This window comes from Dermacentor andersoni, chromosome 1 (genome assembly GCF_023375885.2).
Source record: "Dermacentor andersoni chromosome 1, qqDerAnde1_hic_scaffold, whole genome shotgun sequence".
Lineage (NCBI taxonomy): Eukaryota > Metazoa > Arthropoda > Arachnida > Ixodida > Ixodidae > Dermacentor > Dermacentor andersoni.
In genome coordinates, this window is record NC_092814.1 from 203,436,509 (window position 1) to 203,455,798 (window position 19,290).

At 49.1% G+C, this 19,290-nt stretch overlaps 3 non-coding genes across 3 annotated transcripts; all 3 read right to left on the reverse strand.

Annotated features, from left to right (window-relative positions):
- Positions 1-3,458: 3,458 nt before the first annotated feature.
- On the reverse strand, positions 3,459-3,530 carry TRNAP-AGG (transfer RNA proline (anticodon AGG)). The gene has a single exon. It is a non-coding gene; the product is annotated as a tRNA-Pro (tRNA).
- Positions 3,531-5,921: 2,391 nt separating this feature from the next.
- TRNAP-UGG (transfer RNA proline (anticodon UGG)) lies at positions 5,922-5,993 on the reverse strand. The gene has a single exon. It is a non-coding gene; the product is annotated as a tRNA-Pro (tRNA).
- A 10,657-nt stretch (positions 5,994-16,650) lies between these two features.
- TRNAP-AGG (transfer RNA proline (anticodon AGG)) lies at positions 16,651-16,722 on the reverse strand. Its single transcript has one exon. It is a non-coding gene; the product is annotated as a tRNA-Pro (tRNA).
- Between the last annotated feature and the right edge of the window lie 2,568 nt (positions 16,723-19,290).

The window sequence follows — 19,290 nt, forward strand, 5'->3', positions numbered from 1 at the left end:
TGTGTATTCTATCAAGCCTCGCATGGGAATCACCTTGAAAGTGCGTATACCGTGCTTGGCCCTCTCGCGTCATTGCATAACCAATGTCCTCAAGCTCTCTCTCAATTACTATCGCGTTCAACAGCTCATCGCTTCTTGAGCTCAGCTTCGCGTACTTTGAGGCTCGCCGTTTTATCTTCAGCTGTACAGACGCAATTGAAGTCCCCAAGAAACACAACATGTCGTTCTGTTTTCAAAAACCTTTCAGCATACTTTAAAAAAATTTCACGTTCATGCATTTAGTTCGGTGCGTAGACGCACACAGCCCGCCACAGTTGTCCAGCACAAATAAAATCACATGCGACAAGTCTCCTACTTTCGCAAGTGGACACTTTTTCAACAACCGATATGCTAATGCGAGTAAAAATGACGCAGCCTCCTGACCGTCCAACAGCATGGCACACACATACACTGTATCTAGAGCGAAAAATTTGAACCATTTGTTCTGTCTGCTCCTCACTCTCGATTTTCGTTTCTTGTACAGCCAGAAGGTCAACGTCATGCTCTAAAAGTATGCGACTAATTTGGCATTGCCGCCTGCGCGAACGCATTCCTCGCACATTCAATGACGCAACGCGTAGGCTAGATTTAAAGTTAGCCGCCATCTCATGGGGTTGCTTGGCCAAGCGTCCTACTCACATCGCAACCGTGGGGTTCTTGTGGTCATCGTTGAAGGCCGCTGGAACGAGTCCTCCGCTAGGGCGGAGGCGTTGTAGGGGCCACCCTACTGCCAGGCGGCACGTTCGGCTTCGGTTTAAGCAAAGACCGCCGCGTAGTCGATGCCTTCGTTCGAGGTTCACCGGTGCCTGACGCAGTAGCTATTCCTGTATTGCCAGTGTCTTCGTGAGCACGCTTTGCGGCGATGCTTCCGGCCATGAGCATCTCGACGTCCGTTGCTTCCTGGCCGACTTCTTGCGGCAGTGACGATGACGTGCTTGCTGCCTTCACGCCTGCGTCACATGTTGCAGTCTCTGGCTTCGTTTCCGGGGCTGCAGCCAAGGGGTCACCACCCCGGTTCACTTCGTGGATAGCTCCTGAGGAGGGTTCAAGGGGCTTTGCAAGAGTCTTCGCCACGTCGTTGTACTCCCTGCTAGCTTCTTCGGCATCTGCGGCGTCCGTCAGGTGTTCGGATACCACGTCCCTTTGGAGTGGGCCTGTAACGCTGGCATAAGAGCGCACACATTGGCAATCATCGTGGCCGAAGCGATGACAGACCCCACATCGTGGAACGCGGCACTCTCGCCAGATGTGTCCGACGCCACGGCATCGGAGGCAGAGCGGCGCTCTGCCAGGAACGAAGACGAGCGCCATATCCTCAGCAACACGCAGTTGGTGTGGTAGGTCGTCCACAGTGAGGCCCACATTTAATTTCAGCGTCACCGAGCGGGTGGTTGATCCTTTGTCGATGCAGCCCTTGACCTTCCACTTGTCTCTGCTGATTTCCGTCACTTTTCCAAACGGCGCCAAAGCCACTCGCACGTCTTCGTCCGGTACGCCATGAAGCAGCCAGTATAGCTTCAGTCGGACACCTTGGTCGCGCGGGTCAATGACCATGTAGCGGTGGTCTTTAACGTTGAACGCTTCAGCTCCTAGTATCTTCCTCTTGCCTTCCTCATCCTTAAACGTCACTGCCCACATGTGATTCATTTGGTATGCCCCGAGGGCAACCACTTCCGGCAGCAACAAACGTGCAAGGCTATCTCGGACATGCTCCACTCGATACGGCCTGGCTTTCACATCGGCATGCAAAAAAACGGTGTTTAAAACAGAAGCACTTGTGGGCAGATGAGGCAGAACAACCTGGTAATCTTCAGCCGGCTTTTCAGTACACCTGATACCATGGCCCACACGGGCCGCTGAAACCGCCCCTACAAGGCAGCACATGATAGCACGTCCGTACGCTGTGAAGGCCGGAAGTGGAATGCCTAGACTAACGAGCTTTCTTTTTTTTTCTTTATTGCCGGAACTTTCACGTAGCAGACACAAAGGGTATCATTTATTTTAAAAAGTAAGCGATACATAATTATACACAAACACACTTTCAAGCTTGTGCGCATGCATATTGTGCGGTCAGTCACATTGTGGCTGGCCAAATCACGTTTAAAATTCCTTTAATGTTGCGAGGGGCTGAATCCTCGCCAGCCAATCCGGAGGACGTTCTTGATCTTTAATTACATCAATTAGCTTGGAAATATCTTCCTGGAAGAGCATCCGCGCAGGCCGGCTGTCAGGCCTACAAAAAAAGCCATAAACAGTGGAGGCCCATTAGCATAATTAAGTCCAAAGGCATCCCGTCCTCATTTTCTACCGAAAAATCGAATACCTAGTGGACTTGAAGACATTCTGTAGTGTTCTTTGAAGAACGTCCCAAAAGAAAACCCCTTCCCAATAATGCAAAAAATACATGGTCAATTGTTTCGAGTTGTTTACATATAAGGCAGTTTGCTCCCCAAGGTAAATAAAAAACCCTCTCTTGTAAAAAGGCCCGTACCTGCAAAGTTCCGCTATGTAAATTAAAGAAAAGGGATATAGTGCTTGGCTGTACTTAAGTGGCGTCGTGACCCACTTTACGTTAGAAAATGGTCTGGTGTGGACGCCCATCTTCCATGCCAAAACCCCAAACATTTCTGCCAGTTCACGAAGCTATTAGTGACGTTACCAAACCTTCTGACGATACAAACTGTATTCAATACACATTGCATATATTTACAGCACACAGGCACATTGTCGGCGGCGTATGCCAATAGCTTCACCTCTGCTGATTGAAGACAAAACCCCTTAATACATTCATTTTCGATGATTGCCTGATGTAGCGTTTCTATGTAGACACAAAACAGGAGTGGTCTGAGTGGACAACCCTGGCGAACGGAGCGCTTCACGTTAATGGGGGCCCCCAACGTCTGATTAATTATAAGCCTGGTTTAGCAGCTCCGGCACGCCATGGTCACCCCCTCAGTGATTATGTGGCCAAAATTAACGTGTTCAAGGATGGTGAGCAATATCTCGCGTGAAACGCAATCAAACGCTTTCTCCAAGTCTATCTGGAGGATCGCTACTGCATCGCACATGGCATCCCAACGCTTCAGCACACACTTCATCTTATGGATGTTAGTGAAAATTGTTCTTCCACGAATACCACACGTCTGGTGTGAGCCGACTACTTCCTTAATAACTGACTGGACCCGTCGTGCCGACACCTTCATCAATATATTGTAGTCGCAGTTAGTAAGCACTATGGGTCTGTAGGAGGAAAGTTGCTTGAGCCGGAAGCAGAATGCTAGACCAACGAGTCGACGAGTACAGCGTTCTGCAACACGTTTACATATTCGTAATGTCTTGGCTCGCTGCAACAAGGATGAAGGTAAGAAAAAAAGCATTATGTATCACTTCCGGGTTGAGAGAGAAAAATAAAAAGAAGTGGGCTCGTCCGGGATTTGAACCCGGGACTTCTCGCACCCTAAGCGAGAATCATACCCCTAGACCAACGAGCCGACGAATGCAGGTTTCAGCAACACCTTTAGATATTCGTAATGTCTTGGCTCGCTGCAACAAGGATGAAGAAAAAAAATTATAAGCGTCACTTCCGGGTTGACAGAGAAAAATAAAAAAGAAAGAAGTGGGCTCGTCCGGGATTTGAACCCGGTGCCTCTCAAACCCTAAGCGAGAATCATACCCCTAGACCAACGAGCTTTCTCTTACTGCCATTCTTTGACAACAGAAACATACATAAAGATGGCACAAGGATGATATGTACAGTTGTCTGGTTACATAAACGCCTACCATCAATAGGCGGGCGTACATCGTTAAAAACGCTTTAGACAGACGAGTTCATCTAACAAGGTTGCCCATTCAGACTTATCTAGTCGTGCATTGGAAGCCTCGCGCATAAACAAAATACTTTAGTAGAATGCTCTCTAGCTGGGCGAATAACCAGTCGTTCATGCCTGACATCCGTGCGCGTTTTCCAGAGGCTGTGTAAAATCAGCGCCATAAACATATCATAAGGAACACCATCTTCACTGGCATTGGAAGGAAAAGGGTGCCGTACGTTGTGATAGGTAACTCCTTTTTCAGTGTACGTTGCAGAATGTCTCGCAAAAGAAGTGCGTCCGAGCAATAAAAAAATATGTGTTCGATCGTCTCTGGTTTCTTATACCTGCTGCAGTTATTCGATCACGCGACAAAGAGGCCTTTCTTCTTGTAGCCAAGATTTGACGCAAAGAGTTCCAGTATGGAATTGGAAGAAAAAAAGTTTTAACCCCAGATCGCACTGGCATCCGTTTCACTCGCTTCAATACGTATTCTCCTGTGCTCGGTAAATACATATATCAGTACAAAGGAATAGGCATGCAAACCTCAACTAGGTCCTTATACATTTTTTTCCTTCCAACAATAACATGATAATCAAATGAAAAGCGAGCATGCAAGAATTCCACGGACCAAGCTACCTCTCGTAAAAAGCAGCGGAGACTTGCACCATTTGCCGTTCTTGAGGATACGATAAACTGAGGTAACACATTTCGTAAACGTACTCGGCACACTGTTCGCAAAAAGGGATCCATCTGATCTCGCAGGAAAAGAAATCTCGAGGCAACTTGCCTCAAAAACAAATACGCCAAACCAAGGCCCCCCCGACTTCACCGACCGAAATAAATTAGTGCTGCTCGTTCTCTCCTATGTGGATCCCCATATAAAAACAGCGCATGCTCCGTGCATCTTTTGGATGGTCATTCCTGACGCGCACAGTGCTTGCAGTACATAACAGATTTTCGTAAAAAGGAAAATATTGCATACGGTTGATCGCGCGAAAATCGATAAATTTCTACTTCCAAACTTTGTTGTTTAACTTTAACTTGCTCTAGTTCTTCTTGCCAATAGTCTTTTGTATCATGATAATATAGTAGAGGTACCCCAAGGTACCGCGCAGGGGTCGTGGTCCACTGCATATTTTCAACAATTTGTCTTATCGTTCCAATTACCATGCCAGATGCCCAATGACTTGCTCCAGTTTATCACACTTCCGGGGACCCTGCAGAATCTGTTCGCTACTTATACTGCATTAGGGATGCTTTGCTTCTCTCGACAGAATACAGTGATATTGTCCGCCTACGCCAAAATTTTTACTTCAATGGAGGCCACTGCAAATCCCCTTATGTTATTACTACCAATAACCTTTAAGCAAAATGGTTCAACGTATAATGCAAAAAGTAAAGACGATAAGGCGCATCCTTGGCGGAGTGCTGACTTCTATCATAGCCGCTGACTATTTGTTAACTATTAGTTTCGTAGATACGCCAGCATAGCACATTTTAATAGCTTGCAAAAGAACAGAACCTATCTTGGCACGTTTTAAAACAAGAAAGAGCATTTCGTGTGACACTCTATCAAACGCTTTTTCAAGGTCAAGTTGCAACAGTGCTACGCCTTCTGCGAAGGCGTCACAACTTTCCAATATATTGCTCTCGCTACATGTATATTTGTGACAATAGATCGTCCTCTTACGCCACATGTTTGGTGTGACCCTACTAATAGTTGTATAACATTTTGGAGTCTCCCTGCAAGAACCTTCTTGCATATTTTATAATCTGTGTTTGTGAGTCTTATCGGGCGGTACGCCCTTATCGACAGTAATAGATGAGGGTCTTCGCACTTCGATATCAGCACTGTATGACTCTGACGAAAAGAAGGGGGTAGCACGCAGTTCTCATACGCTTCCGCAATTACTTGATGCAGGGCAATGGCTATGTCTTGCTTAAAAACTTGGTATATGACGTTTACATATACATAATATCATGGCTCGCAGCAACTAGGATGAAGATAAGAAAAAAAAAGCATTACGCGTCACATCCGGGTTGACAGAGAAAAATATAAAAGAAAGAAGTGGGCTCGTCCGGGATTTGAACCCGGGACCTCTCGCACCCAAAGCGAGAATCATACCCCTAGACCAACGAGCCGACGCGTACCCGCGGCCGCAACACATTTACATATACATAATGTCTTGGCTGACAGCAACTAGGATGCAGTTAAGGAAAAAAAGCATTATGCGTCACATCCGGGTTGACAAATAAAAATAAAAATGAAGTGGGCTCGCCCGGGATTTGAACCCGGGACCTCTCGCACCCAGAGCGACAATCATACCCCTAGACCAACGAGCCGACGAGCGCGCTCTTTTTTTTTTTTTCTTTATTACATGGAAAAGAAAACTGAAGGTGTATTACAAAGTGGACACAACTACACACTTAAAACTCAAGCAAACACACACATGCATCCAACAAGTGCATCCAGTCTGGCGGAGGTTCCTGCGCAGCGTACACACTTCTTACATAAGCAGCACTTTCGCGAAAGAAGGACTTTGTAGATCTCGGGCTGTCGGCATGGCGATCACACAGTCTACATCTCCATAGGCTATATAAACGAAGTACTATGAACATGTCATAGGGAGGACCACCCGTAACCTTAAACGGTAGAAACCTAATTGTATATGGAGTCATGTCAATGTCCTTTTTAAGCGTCCGTTAGAGAATGTCCCAAAAAAATACAGCGTCCCTACAGTCTATGAAGCAGTGATCTATGGTTTCGGCACGTGGACAGAGCCGACAGTTTGTTGACCACGGCACAAAGCAACCCTTCGAATTCAACCAAGTTTTAACAGGGAGTGTTTCCGAATGTAATTTAAAGAAAAATGTTTTTACTCCAGGAGGTACACACATTTTTCGGACGCGCTTAAGTACATCCTGATAAGGTCGGCTTAAATGAGGTGCACGATACAATGGATCTGGGAAAATAGAGTCCACCAGTGCCGCAGAAATTGCTTTTCGACTCGCAGTGAACACGTACTCCAGGCTGAATCTCACTTTCAAGAAAAGAAATGTGTCAACAACCTCCCTGAGAAAGCACCAGGGAGCCTGTGGGACATCTTTGGCATTTGATGACACTACTATATAAGGAACATAATGAACTAAACGGAGTTGCAACATTTCACGCAAAAACGGATGGTCACTGTCTCGAAAGAAAAACAGGCGATAAACAATTTGCCTGACGAAGAGGTGGACTAATCCTAGACCTACGAGACGACGAGTATAGTGTTCAGCAACACGTTTACATATTCGTAATGTCTTGGCTCGCTGCAACAAGGATGAAGATAAGAAAAAAAAAGCATTATGGGTCACATCCAGGTCGACAGAGAAAAATAAGAAAGAAAAAAGTGGGCTCGTCCGCATTTGAACCCGGGACCTCTCGCACCCAAAGCGATAATCAAACCCCTAGACCAACGAGCCTTTTTTTATCCTGCGACTTCCTTTCTTTCTTTTTTTAAACATAGTAGATACCATGCACTGAAGCTTTCTTCTTTTACAGCTTTCCACACACACACACACACACACACACACACACACACACGCACACAAACAGAGAGAGAGAGAGAGAGAGAATCGCACATTTATATAAGTACTGGTCTTTGCAGGCGCTTCTGCCACATCTCTTGCTAAACTCATCTTCGCCGCCCAGCAGCGAACTTGTATACGCAAAAGCATCACAAAAGTGCGTCCACGCAGGTTTCGCGTTTTCTGGAGCTTTGACATAGTCAGTTCGTGATCTCCAAATTGCATACAAACCTAGTAATAACAGGGTTTCAACACTGTTGTTATTTTTGTCTTCTTCCAGTGTCAGAAATTTTACGTTATCCCAATTTGGGTATTCCTGCACGTCAAACACAATTCGTATGTTGTGCCAAAAGTGTACTGCGTTTGCACAAAACAAACATACGTGCTGCAACGATTCTGGATAGGGGCTGAGCGGGCAGTCCGTTGACCACGGCACGAAAAAAACCTTGTTACGTAGCCATGACCTTACAGGTGAAACTTCGACATCCAACCTAACAAAGAAATCCTTAATCACTGTTTTTACAGGATATTTTGGCAGACGCTTGAAAAGGGGGGACTCCAGCTGGCTTCCAGCTCGAAACCGATATAGTGGTGGTGGGAATAGCATATCTATAGTGTGGCAGTGGAGGTTCTTCCGTTTTACATTTTTTAGGTACTCTTGAGAAAAGCGCTGCTCCAAGAAGCGAGCTGCCGGCTCCACCTCCCTGTAGAATCTTAACGTGCGGGCTCGTGGAACCCCCTAGGCACCATCGATCCACTCGCCTAAGTAAGCACCTCCTAATTGTTTGAAAGAATGACGCATAATATTGTTACGTAGGAAGACGCAGACGAAAAGCTATGTACAAATATATTTACAAGGAAAAATACGCTGCGCTTGGCCAAGAGGCAACAGCCCGCGCTAGCTTCTAATCGTCGTCGTCGTCTTCACACTGCTGGCCTTTCGTGATCGCGCATATTGTGCCGTAGCACTACCCCCGGCTGCAAAAGCGCCGTCCCGGAGCGACTAAAGATCGGACTCGGAAGCAGTGTAGTAGGCCTTGAGCCTACTGACGTGTACGACATCACTAGATGCCACAGGAGAGGACGAGGTTGAGGCCACAGGAGCAATTTCGTAAGTCACAGGCGTCACCTGGCGCAGCACGCGGTAGGGCCCTGTGTATCGCGAAAGGAGCTTCTCTGAAAGTCCGACGTGACGAGAGGGCGACCACAGGAGCACGAGCGCACCAGGTGAAAACTGTACGTCACGATGGCGGGCGTTGTACTGACACTGCTGTGTGGTCTGTGAGGCCGTCAGTCGAGCACGGGCAAGCTGGCGTGCATGGTCAGCGAGGGCGATGGCGTCGCGCGCATACTCGCTTGTTGAGACCGCAGCAGGAGGAAGTGCCGTGTCTAGGGGCAAGGTAGGTTCGCGACCGTACAGTAGATAAAAGGGAGAAAATCCGGCGGTGTCGTGCCGGGAAGAATTGTACGCAAATGTTACGTAAGGAAGGGCAATGTCCCAGTCGTGGTGGTCCTTGGAAACGTACTTGGCCAGCATATCGGTAAGAGTACGGTTTAACCGCTCTGTCAGGCCATTGGTTTGAGGATGGTATGAAGTAGTCAGTTTGTGGTGAATGGAGCAGGAACGCACAATGTCAGCGATAACTTTCGAGAGGAAGTTTCGACCACGGTCAGTCAGCAGCTGTCGCGGGGCGCCATGAAGCAAGATAATGTCACGCAAGAGAAAGTCCGCGACGTCAGTGGCGCAGCTGGTAGGGAGAGCCCGAGTGATAGCGTATCGGGTGGCGTAATCAGTCGCGACGGCTACCCATTTGTTCCCAGAAGATGACGTGGGAAAGGGACCGAGCAGGTCTAATCCAACACGAAAGAACGGTTCCACAGGGACGGTGATCGGCTGGAGATGACCGGCAGGTAGCACCTGGGGTGTCTTCCGACGCTGGCAGGGATCACAGGCAGCAACATAGCGTCGAACGGAGCGAGCGAGACCAGGCCAATAGAAGCGGCGGCGGACGCGGTCGTACGTGCGGGTTACCCCAAGATGTCCTGAAGTGGGTGCGTCATGCATCTCAAAGAGCACAGTCTGTCGTAGCTGTTTTGGCACGACAAGAAGAAGGTCAGAACCGTCAGGGAGGAAGTTCCTTCGATACAGAATGCCACCCTGGAGGACATATCGGCGAACGGATGCGTCGGTAGGTGTAGAGCGCAGACGCTCGATAAGTGCTCGCAGCGATAGGTCTCGGTACTGCTCATCGGCGATGTTACCGAAGGCAGAGACAGAGAAAATGCCGTTGGCGCTACTACTGTCGGCGTCGTCAGGCTCGTCGACCGGGTAGCGAGACAGGCAGTCAGCGTCCTTGTGTAGTCGGCCAGATTTATAGGTGACAGTATACGAATATTCTTGGAGGCGTAAGGCCCAGCGACCAAGTCTTCCTGTAGGATCTTTCAGTGAGCATAACCAGCAAAGCGCGTGATGGTCTGTGACAACGGAAAAGGATCGGCCATATAAGTATGGGCGGAATTTCGCAACCGCCCAAACTAGGGCCAGACACTCACGCTCAGTGATGGAATAGTTGCGCTCCGCGGGTGAGAGGAGCCTGCTGGCGTAAGCGATAACACGGTCGTGGCCACGCTGGCGTTGTGCCAGTACTGCTCCAATTCCGTGACCGCTGGCATCAGTACGGACTTCGGTAGGCGCAGAAGGATCGAAATGGGCCAAAACGGGAGGCGTTGTGAGAATGTCGATTAGATGAGAGAATGCAGAGGCCTCGTTATCGCCCCACTGGAAAGGAGCGTCTTTTTTCAAAAGGTCGGTTAGTGGTCGTGCTATGGCGGCGAAATTTCTCACGAAACGGCGGAAGTACGAACAAAGGCCGATGAAGCTGCGCACATCCTTGACACACTTCGGAACAGGGAAGTGCGTAACAGCATGGATCTTGCCTGGGTCCGGTTGCACTCCGTTCGCGTCAACGAGATGTCCAAGGACGGTAATCTGGCGACGGCCGAATTGGCACTTCGATGCGTTGAGTTGCAGACCGGCTCGCCGAAAAACGTCCAGGACTGCTGAGAGGCGCTCGAGGTGCGTAGCGAACGTTGGGGAGAATACGATAACGTCGTCCAAGTAGCACAGGCACGTGTACCATTTGAAACCGTGAAGAAGGGAGTCCATCATGCGTTCAAAAGTGGCAGGGGCGTTACATAGACCGAACGGCATCACTTTGAATTGATAAAGACCGTCGGGTGTGACAAAAGCAGTCTTCTCGCGGTCGAGATCGTCCACGGCAATCTGCCAGTAGCCGGAGCGAAGGTCAATAGAAGAGAAATAGCGAGCACCGTGGAGGCAGTCAAGGGCGTCATCAATCCGAGGTAGGGGATACACGTCCTTTTTGGTAACCCTGTTAAGGTGCCGATAATCCACGCAAAAGCGCCATGAGCCATCCTTCTTTTTGACCAGTACTACAGGTGACGCCCATGGACTATATGATGGTTCAATAATGTTCTTGGCAAGCATTTTGCGAACTTCTGCGTGAATAACTTGACGCTCAGCTGGTGACACTCGATACGGGCGGCGATGAATAGGAGGGGCATCGCCGGTATTAATGCGATGTTTGACAGCTGTAGTTTGGGCTAAAGGACGATCGTTAAAGTCAAAAATATCGTGGTAGGAAAACAGAACGCGGTAGAGTTCACGAGCGTGCTCGGAGGGCAAGTCGGGGGCAATCATTTTCCGTAAGTCAGCGATGGTACAATTTGCCGACTGCGATGGTAGAGGAGTATCGGATGAAGTGTCGTCTACTGCAATGGATGCTACTGAGTGATCCTCGAATGAACAAAGCTGGGCCAAAGACATCCCACGTGGCAGCACTTGTGTCGTCAAGCCAAAGTTGACCACTGGCAGGCAGACGCAATTCGCCGTAATAGATAAAACTGTATGGGGTACTGTGATCCCATGTGTAAGGAGGACGTCTTGCATAGGAGCCGCGATGTAGTGACCGTCGGGGACTGGTGGGGATGACACTAGGTCAACGTAGGTCAGTGCCGAAGGTGGCAAGCGAACGAAGTCGGCGGAACTGAGGCGACTGGGGTGTGGTTCAGCAGGATCCAGAACAGGCAGGTCAAGGCGGAGAGTACTGGCGGAACAATCGATGAGAGCAGAATGTGCGGAAAGGAAGTCTAAGCCGAGGATGATGTCGTGGGGACAGTGGGCGATGACTGTGAATAGCACGATTGTTGAGCGATCGGCGAAGGAGACGCGGGCGGTACACATACCAATTACGGGGGCTGTTCCGCCATCGGCGACACGGACAACAGGCGTCGTGGCGGGCGTGATAATTTTCTTGAGCCGGTTACGAAGGTCAGCGCTCATTACGGACAAATGCGCCCCAGTGTCTATGAGAGCAGACACAGAAACACCGTCGACTTGCACGTCAAGAAGGTTCAGATGAGTGGGCAAAGTCAGTAGAGGATTTGGCGGCGTAGGGAGCAATGCAGCGTCACCTCGAGGCGCTGCATCGTCTAGTTTTCCGGCTGGGAGCGGCGTCCGAAGGGAGTCGGCGAATAGGAGCGACGGGGCTGGGGAGAGCGAGATTGTCGTCGTTGGGGCGAAGGCGAACGAGAATAGGGGCGGTTCGTTGCAGGAGAATCAGTGGCGGCATTATCGGAGCGTGCGGCATAGGGACGAGAAGGGCCACCTGAGGGGCGAGAGTAGGCAGTATAAGTAGGCCGGCTCGGGGAACTCCAGCGACTACGACAGTGCCGAGAAATGTGCCCGATTCGATGGCAGTGGAAACAAATAGGCTTGTCGTCAGCAGTGCGCCATTCAGATGGGTTGCGGAAACGTGGTGGGTAAGAAGATGCGGGACGGGGCGAAATCGAAGAAGCCGGGCGGGTATTAGGGCGATGGGCCGAGCAGATGGTGTGAAGACCCATGTTTTCAAACTCCTGGCGGACAACTGCCTGGATCAGTGAGACCGTGACTGCAGATGTGTTGGTGGGACTGGAGTCGAAGGCAGCCGGATAGGCGGCCTCGATCTCACGCCGGACGATCCTGGTAACATCGGCAGTGTTGTTGGGACGAGGAGCGTCGGCACAGGAAGATGTCGCTGGGGTGTTGGGCAGACGGGCAAACTGCTGGTCAATACGTCGGCTTTTGGCGAGTTCCAGGCGGCGGCACTCTCTTATAACAGCATCCACCGTCGCTACGTTGTTGCAAACGAGCAAGTTGAAGGCGTCATCGGCAATGCCTTTGAGGATGTGGGAAACCTTGTCTGACTCAGTCATGTGGGTGTCAACTTTGCGGCACAGAGCCAAGACGTCCTGAATGTACGTGACATAGGGCTCTGTTGACGTCTGCACACGGCCGGAAAGCGCCTTCTGCGCGGCAAGTTGTTGACCGTAGGGGTTGCCGAACAAGTCTCGAAGCTGTGTCTTAAGTGAATCCCAACTGGTGAGCTCATCTTCGTGCGTGCGATACCAAACTCGAGGTGTGCCACCGAGGTAAAAGACTACGTTGGCGAGCATAATAGTAGGGTCCCACCGGTTATTGCGGCTGACGTGTTCATACAGGCTGATCCAGTCATCGACGTCTTCCCCATCTTGGCCCGAGAATACGCCAGGATCACGGGGAGCGGGGAGAGTGATGTAGGTCGTCGAAGTGGCAGCAGGTGTCGGAGCCGGCGGAGTCGGGTTGTCGTCGCCGGGAGCCATGAAGGAAGGCTCGACGTACCGTCCACTGCGAAGCTCCGTGACGAGGTACAGGGAACGTCCACCTCCACCAGATATGTTACGTAGGAAGACGCAGACGAAAAGCTATGTACAAATATATTTACAAGGAAAAATACGCTGCGCTTGGCCAAGAGGCAACAGCCCGCGCTAGCTTCTAATCGTCGTCGTCGTCTTCACACTGCTGGCCTTTCGTGATCGCGCATATTGTGCCGTAGCAATATGATAGGTTTGGTTTTTGAAAAAATGTACCTGTGAACTTTGAGTTTTACCTCTGCGTTTACCAGCCCTAGGTCTCCTTTTGCCTTACTTAAGAATAAATTACTGCGCCTCATGCGCTCAAACCGCGACTCCCACATGTATGTTGCGCAAAATCTATGTACTCGAGTCACCTGAGCCGGCAACCAGGGCATCACCTGCGCTGAGTACCATATAGCTAAGAGAACAGTGTTACACAGAAAGGCTCTGTTCATAAGCGGGACCGTTCTCCCGTTGAGCTGATGATTTCAGACGTTCGCTTCACCTCTAGGAAGGTGGTTGGTTTTAAGTCCCATGCACCTAGCCATGCACCCACGCAGTTTTCTCGATTCACTTCAGCACCAGAAACTTTACAGAAGTTAATGACATGCTGCACTCCTTGGCGGATTTCCTCTCTAGAGGCACCCACAAGCATAAGGTCGTCGGCGTAGGCGAGGACTTTCAGAGGAATGTCTGCGAAACTGAAGCCTGTTATGTCGCTGTCGTTCAGAATCGTTCGGCACAGGGGTTCCAAGTACGAAGCAAAAAGGATTGGTGATATGGAGCATCCTTGCCTAACGGACCTGTCGAGCTCTATTGTCGGAGTTGTTTGCCCGTTGATTACCAGTCGCGTCGTCACTTGTCTGTAGCAGACACCCATATATTTTAGAAGCCGGTCCCCAATGTTGCAAGCCTTGAGCAAGTTGAAGAGAAAGTCATGTGTTACTCTATCGAAAGCCTTGTTCAGATCTTGTACTTTAGTATGCTTTTTCTATTTTGTTTCTGATTTATTTTGGATTTAGTCCACGGTCTTCTCAGGAGGTGAAACGGAAGTGCTGCGCAAAAAACAAGTGTGTCACCGTCACTCGATACTCGTGCCACTAAAAATAAAGCTACAAACATTCGCAAGGACAACCGGCTCTACGAGGCGTCGTTGCAGAGCGTGCCGGGAGAAATTCGGCGGCTTCCATACAATCCGTGCTGAAATTCGGCGGCTTCCATACAACCCGTGCTGAAGTGGTGCCACCTGGACACGTCTACAAAAGGAGCCTCAGTCACGGGTCCTCCCTGAACATACTGCCCCCTTCTAGTACACTGTAATAATAAGACGCTTGCGTAGGTGGGAATACCAGTCAGGTTTCTCAGTTCTCAGATCAACGAGCTGATGACTATTGACCTCAGCGACATGTTTACACATTCCTAATATCTTGGCTCACAGCAACAGGGAAGAAGAAAGAAAACTAATAAGCATTGATCGTCACATCCAGGCTGACAGAGAAAGAAAAGTGCGCCCGTCTAGGATCGAACACGGCATCTCTCGCACCCAAAGCGAGAATCCTGCCCCTAGACTATGCTCTTTTTTTTATTACCGGCTTCGCAAAAGAACGTAAAATGTGAATATTACATGGCCATAAAAAAAAAAAAAACTAGTCAATGCCGGACCAGTGTGCTGTGATAAAAACGATGTAGGCTAGTCACTTTGTCCAAAGCACTTAGCCAATCAGGAGGATGACTCTGTGCACAGAAAAATTCGCGTATATATAGCGCACTTTCAATGAAGTATTCATGTGATGGGGCCTGAACAATGCGCTCATGTCTAATATCCATACGCGTTCGCCACACGCTATGCATGCACAGAAGCATTAACAGATCGACAGGCACTCCCTCTGGTTCCGCGCATGGCAGGAAGCGTATCCCCAAAGCACTTAACGGCAAATCCTTTTTAAAGCTGCGTTTTAGAATGTCCCACAACAACACTGCGTCATGGCAGTCCAGATAGATATGCCCGATCGTCTCTGGTTTTTTGTATATAAAGCAATTCACAGACCAAGATACAAAACTGTCTTTGCTTTGCAACCACGGTTTCACTGGGAGAGTGCCTGCATGTAGTTGAAAAAAGAAAGATTTAACAGAATCTCTTACCGGCATTCTATTAACTCTCTTAAGAACATCTCGTTCTGCACCTAAAACAAATACTGTACGATACAACGGCACAGGCAAGAATACACCAACAAGATCTTTATACAACTTCTTACTAGTAACAGCGGCCAGATATTCACTAGAAAATCTCACTTTTAGTATTTGGAAAGACGCGACCACTTCACGCCAAAAAGCACTTAAAGGCATTAGCCCCGGACGACACTACATAATCAGGCAATGAATCGCGCAGTCGAGCTTGAATCATTGTTCTCAGAAAATCATCCTTTTGATCACGCAAAAAAAGAAACCTGCTTACAATCTGAGGAACAAATCTGACAACCCCAGCCCTCCATTCAACACTCTATGGAACAGATTACTACGGCTTGTACGTTCCCATGTTGAAGCTGTTGCGTACTCCAGATTAGCGTATCGTACTGCTGCCGAGTTTTAGCGACGCCTGCCTATCGAAGCTCGACCGATGTTACTATTGGGTAGCGTGGCGTTGTCGGCGAGCTGCAGGCATCCGGTAGACCATGGCGACCAAGCAAGGACGAGACCATTTCTAGTGCGACACTTGCACGGTTTATTCAAAGGTTGGTGAAAGCTGAAGAGAAGAGAATGAAGTGTAAAAAAGATAAATTTCGGAGCCCCTTAAATAGGCTCTCTACAATCGTGGAAGGGATCTTGCTTCCGTCGACGTCACGTGACAGGCACAGAGTCTGATTCGCGGAAAGAGGGCCCTGCCTCCGGTTATACCAAGCCTCCGGTTATACAAAGCCTCTGGTTATACCAAGCCTCCGGGAATTGTAGACGCTTGTCCTTCTCTTTTGCGCGTTGCTGGTTCGTGGAAGTTCTCCTGTAGAGTTTGACAGTTCGAGTAAAGGGTCCCTCTAAAGTCGCACACACACACACAAAAGAGGCCTGTAAACACTGCGGGGCTTCCGCCAGACCGGCAGACACTCGAGATGACCATGGCGAATTAGGAAGTTACACTTCGTTTCGACGAGGCATGGTGGGCGAAAATCCTTTTTGCACGGCGTGCTATATGCCAACCGTAACAAAGCCCAAATAAACGTCGCGAATACTCTATGCAGCTTTTGCACAGACATCATCGCCAGACATAACGCTTGCATCACGTAAAATTTTAGCGACTAAAAACAAGTTGCACACAGTGGCTGTTGCAAACATTGAAAATCTATGCCCTCCCCATTTGCCGGTCTGGGTTTTCACTCGCACTACTTCATTGTCCCAATATTCGTAATGTCTTGGCTCGCTGCAACAAGGATGAAGATAATAAAAAAAAAACATTTGGCGTCACGTCCGGATAGTCAAAGAAATATAAAAAGTAAAAAGCGGGCTCGTCCGGGATTTGAACCCGGGACCTCTCGCACCCTAAGCGAGAATCATACCCCTAGACCAACGAGCCAACGGTTATAACCAGCAGCAATACGTTTACATATTCATAATGCCTTGGCTCGCTGCAACAAGGATGAAGATAAGAAAAAAAAGCATTATGCATCACACATGAGTTGACAGAGAAAAATGGAAAAGAAGTAACTCGTCCACGATTTGAACCCGAGACCTCTCGCACCCAAAGCGAGAATCATACCCCTAGACCAACGAGCCTTTCTTTTTTTTCTTTATTGCCTTTTCACAAACGCAAACAAAATGATCAAATACACGACATGTACAGGCGCGGCCACTGTTAGAGGTAACACGGAGCGGGTGGCCGCGCTTCGCGGAGCACCACGACGGGCGCCGCACGAAGTCTTGCGGCGCAAGCGCAATCAGTGCTAGAGGCGGCGTTGCTTGTGCGTCGTCTGCTGTGGTTCCTCCCATTTCGCCGAGAGCAGCGAAACCTAGATTGCGCGCGCGCTTTGGAGTACACAAACCCTGTAGCAATGGTGCGTCAACAGATACCATTCTAAATCAGTTACTAAAGCACGCAGCCATGCTGTACGCCTAAAATTTTAACTGCGCTTGTTACTACTAAAGTGTCCCTTTTGTCACAGAGGGTCGATTTCAGAATTCGCTTGCTAAGGATGTAAAAAATCACACGACCACCAAGGCATATTTATAAATCTATGCTTCAGATTTATTATATGGGGAACACGAAGAAGGCCAGGCCACTGCTGCAGATGAAGCTTAGATGAAGGACTCCTTCCTTTCGAGCACCATGGCTACAGTCTTCTACCAGAGCGCGTGTGGCGAAGTGGGAGGGACCGTAGCAAACGACGCGCCGCTAACTCCGCCTCTGGCGCTGATTGCGCTTGCGCCGCAATACTTGTCGCGGCGCCCGCTTGGTTATGCTTGGGCATCCTTGTTTTACGGATGAGCAAATAGAAACGGGTTCAGAGAGATGGCCATTAATAACTAAACGAGCAGCACAACAGGTGTAGCAAAGCCTAACGCCTTCAAAGGGACCCTGAAACGATTTTGACGATTTTCTACAAACGTACTGAGTCGTTAGAGTAGGTCCTTCTGATCATTAATTGACGCATCTACGTGCTCCGCGTAAAGCATGTAATTTATAATAAGGTTTTAAAGATGCACATTGCTGCCGATCGCAGCACACTGCTCGCCAGAATTTTAAGCCGCCCCTACGCATATGACACAAATCACCCATATGACGTCAGTGGGGCGAGCTATCCGATTGGCTGACCAGGGCGCGTGATCGATAATGTTTCCAACTTTATGGTAAACAAATGATGTTCGTAATAGTTGGAATGTTAGTTAATTTGTTTTTATAAAAAGAAAGTAACATAAAGGGAATGCACAAGAACAATTTTTCAGAACACTTAAGCACTCCCGCCCCACAGCAAGTGTCTGCTTGTGTTACACCCTGCTCCGTCTTTGACGAGAGCTCCGCCGTCAGTGTCTGTCTGTCTTTTCACGACCGCTATGATTCGACTTTGTTGGATTGTGGACTGCAAACGTAGCGACTGGCAATATGTCAAGCTGCGACATCGTGTCCCTCTGCAAGCCAGTAGACGAGCGGACTTGCTGCAGCGCATCGGACTGCCGCTATCCGATCGGCGCCAGGATTTGCGCGTTTGCGACCGTCACTTTACACCGGAAGATTACTAACGCAATGGCGTTTCGCGAGTCCGGCATTAGGGTAAACGCAAGCGCAAGAAGACGGGGCCTGGCCGTGTCCCCTTGCGTGTCATTTCACGGAATGAAGAGGGGCGCAAATGTGAATGGCCTGCACAGGGCTGCCACCTGATGGCATAGAGCTCAACCACACACAGTAGCAGTAACAAAATGTATTCTTCTTTGCTGCTGGTGCAAATGTTTCGCAGGAGTGTAATCGTTAACACGTTGTTTTTGTAAATGTTTTAAATGTTTTGCTCTTGGTTAGAACAATATTACCTCTTTGTTTGGCTGGTTAAGCTCTGCGCCAACGGGTGGCTGGACCATGGAGACCGATCAGGCACCTCACGTACGTCTACACTAAAGTTCCTTCATCAGATTGAGTTTATGCCTCTACCGTTCCGTCGAAATGTTCAGCTAGTGTGTGGTTACCGGAATACCAGACACGTTCGGCGCTTCGACAGAATGCTCGCAACACATGCTGCTTCGATAGCTCTCGCCTGGGGTCGACAGCCAAGCGGCTAGCGGGGTGGTTTCGCGCGGGCGGGGGAGGGCTCCAAAACAACTGGAAGTGGACGATGTCACGTCACATCGTGACGCAGAACCAGTGAAGGCGGAGCTTACCCCAGATTGCTGGCCGAACGAGTTGAGGAGGAAAAGTATGGCTAGGGAGGAGGGTAACTTGTAATCGCTTGTAGCTCCATTAATACGTAACGCTTCACTTACATTGTGGTGCGAATGTTCTACTTAAGCTGTACCCTACGTGTCTACAAAATTTGTCCGAACCGTTTCAGGGGTCCTTTAAGCACAACGGAGCCAACATTGGCACGCTCCAGAAGAAAAACTAAATAGGAGTGACTGACACCATCAAAAGCTTTAGCGAGGTCTACCTGGAGCATTG